Below are 3597 nucleotides of genomic sequence, written 5' to 3'. Positions count from 1 at the left end.
AAACAATTTTGGATCGCTCACTGTATGCTTACATCGCTCTTTCTATTGGAGACTTCAACCTTCCCTTCCTTCGGATATGTTCCTTCTAATGCATCTTCTGATCAGGAGTGCAATCTCACGGAAACTCTCTTTGCAACCGGTTTGAGGCAGGTTAATCACTTCCTCAATTCAAACGGCAGACTCCTGAATCTCGCCTTCGTCAACCAGCTAGTTCATCTCGACCTCGTTTTGCCTCCGATTCCGTTGCTTTCAGTCGATACTCATCACGCACCTTTCATTTTATTGATTGACGAGGGTAACGACGAACCCATCTCTCTAGGCGATAAGGACGATTGCCTGATGTATGACTATCGGACATGTGACTTTGAGTCAATAAACGACGCACTTACAAACATCAACTGGGAGACTGTACTGGGCATTGGCTCTGTCGATAACTTGCTTCGCAGATTTTACAATGAACTTCAGAGGATTCTTAGCGACATTGTGGCAAAGAAAAGACGAACATTCAGCACTAATTCAAAAAATCCATGGTGGACTTACGAGCTGCGTAATTTTCGTAATATCCTCAGGAAGACCCGAAAACGCTATTTTCTCTCAAAGTCAGACCGCGATCGCATCAATCTGTATGAAGTAGAGGCGGCATACAAAACTCTGCTAACATCTACCTTCGGTGACTATATAGCCAAAATCCAGTTGAGCAAGCAAAATCCCAATACGATTTTGGGACTTCATCAGACAGCAAAAATCAAACGACCGTATTCTGAATATCATGAACCTCGACGGTGTGGAAGCTCGGACTAGCAGTACAACCGCCAATCTCTTTGCGACCTATTCCGCAAACGTGTTCAGCAAAGTGTCACCAGTTCAAAATCATAATGCATTCACTCACGTGCCAGTGTATGACCTGAATCTGCCCACCATCCAGTTTTCCACGAACGACGTACGAAAGTCTCTGGAAGAATTAGATGTCAATAAAGGACCAGGCGTTGTCGAGATATCCCCTTTACTACTGAAAAACTGTGCTGTTGCTTTTGCGTCACCAATCACTCTAATTTTTAATAGCTCGCTAAGAGATCGAGTATTCCCAACGGTTTGGAAATCAGCGTACATTATTCCTGTTTATAAGTCTGGAAACCGCAACTGTGTAACTAACTGTCGCGGAATCTCCATTCTTAGCTGTCTGAGCAAAGTTTTTGAAAAATTGGTTCACAACGTGCTATACAGTGTTGTGTCACCATTCTTATCTGAATTCCAGCATGGTTTCATGACACATCGATCAACGACGACGAATATGATGTGCTACGTAACCAACCACCCTATCCAGAGAAGTTGAAGCAAAACGCCAAGTTTACTCTGTGTACATAGATTTTGCGAAGGCCTGCGACACTGTGCCACATGTTTTAATCATTGCTAAGATGAGGCGAATGGGTTTCCCAGAATGGATCATGGAGTGGTTATAGCTAACAAATCGTTCTGCGTACGTGCTGGCTACCTCCGCCCACTCTTACACTTTCCACATTACATCCGGTGTACCTCAGCAACCAGACATTTGCTTCCGGTGCTTCGAGGGCGGACATAAGTCCTGGACCTGCAAGGGGCCCGATAGGAGCCAGCTGTGCAGGCGATGTGGAGGTGCAGGCCATAAAGCAAAGGACTGTGGGGAGTCTCCCAAGTGCATGGTATGTTCCGGGAACCGGGACGCCAAACACTTTATGGGAGGCCCCAGGTGCCCAGCCGGTAAGCCGGCTGCGAAACCACGGGCGTAAGGGTGACGCAACTGAACCTGAACCATTGCTTCGCGGCTCAGCAGCTGCTACACCAAGCAGCCACTGAGTCGTTGTCGGACATCGCCGTCATATCGGATCCCTACCGCATCCCTCCCGGAAACGGTAACTGGGTTGCGGATAAGTCCAGTTTGGCGGCCATATGTACGACGAGCAAGTTCCCGGTTCAGGAGGTTGTCTCAACCTAAGAAGAAGGGTACGTAGTTGCTAAGGTGAACGGAGTGTTCTACTGCAGTTGCTATGCTCCGCCACGTTGGTCTACTGAAAGGTTCACCCAGATGGTCGACCTCCTATCCATGGAGCTAACGGGCCTAACGCCGTTGGTGGTGGCGGGCGACTTCAACGCTTGGGCTGTTGAGTGGGGAAGTCGCTTCATGAACCAGAGGGGCCAGATCCTGTTGGGGGCTTTTGCAAAGCTCAACCTAGATCTGGTCAACGTTGGGAACAAAAGTACATTTAGCAGAAATGGTGCGGAGTCGATCATCGACGTGACGTTCTCCAGCCCAGGACTGATCAAGAACTGGAGGGTAGACGATGGCTACACTAATAGCGACCACCAGGCGGTCTGTTTTAGTGTAGACAACAACGAGAGGCGGCAAGCGACGGGTAGAGCCAACACTCCGACCGTTCGCGGGTGGAAGACATCGCACTTTGATGCCGAGGTATTCGAAGAGGCAATGAGAAGGGAGCGCGAGGGGGGCAGTTGGCTCCGCCCGACTGCTGACCAACTAGTTGCTATGCTATCGCGGGCGTGCGACGCCACCATGCCTAGGACTCGCCAACCTAGGAATGGAAAGCCACCGGTTTACTGGCGGACGGACGCGATAGCCGACCTTCGCAGTGCGTGCCTCCGTGCAAGACGGAGGATGCAGCGTGCGCGAAACGAAGAAGAGAGGACAGAGCGCCACGCAGCATTCAGTTCGGCAAGATCGATGCTAAAGAGTGCGATAAAGGCCAGCAAGAGGGCCTGCTTCGATAGGCTATGTGCGAGTGCCAATACAAATCCGTGGCGTGACGCCTACAGGATCGTAATGGCCAAGACTAAAGGCGCGCTGGCGCCTGCAGAGCGATCACCAGCGATGCTGGAGCGTATCATCGAGCGACTCTTTCCACGCCACGAGTCAAGTCCTTGGCCTCCGGCGGTCGAGTCTCACGTCCGACGTTCCAGTATCTCAGACATAGACCAGAGATGGTCGGCCAACCTGCCGAGCATCCAATCCGTGAGCGACGACAGCCGTGTCGAGGCAGGGGAGAAGGCAAGGGTTACGAATGAGGAACTCATCGTGATCGCCAAATCCCTAAAGGTGAGCAAGGCACCGGAACCGGATGGTATCCCTAACCTGGCGATCAGGCTGGCGATAAAAACGGCCCCCGGGCTGTTCAGGGCAGTCATGCAGAGGTGCCTGGATGACTGTCTCTTTCCGGACAGGTGGAAGTGGCAGAGACTGGTCTTATTGCCGAAGGCTGGGAAACCGCCAGGGGACCCATCGGCATATAGGCCTATCTGCCTGCTGGACACCGCGGGCAAGGTGCTTGAGAGGATCATCCTCAACAGACTGGTGAGGTACACGGAGGGTGTACACGGTCTGGCAAGTAACCAGTTCGGCTTCCGGAAGGGCAGGTCCACGCTGGACGCAATCTCTTCCGTCATCAAGACGGCGGAGGTAGCAATCCAGCGCAAGAGAAGGGGAATACGCTACTGCGCAATCGTCACGCTCGACTGACTAGACGCGTACCTCCGTGCATTCAACGACATTGGTGATTTGTTCGATTTTATGTTGTTAAGGACCGTTTTTGCAAATAGAATTAGGAA

The sequence above is a fragment of the Wyeomyia smithii genome, chromosome 2 (genome assembly GCF_029784165.1).
Source record: "Wyeomyia smithii strain HCP4-BCI-WySm-NY-G18 chromosome 2, ASM2978416v1, whole genome shotgun sequence".
Taxonomy (NCBI): Eukaryota; Metazoa; Arthropoda; class Insecta; order Diptera; family Culicidae; genus Wyeomyia; species Wyeomyia smithii.
The sequence above is the reverse complement of the archived record's forward strand: the minus strand, read 5'-3'. Positions refer to the sequence as shown.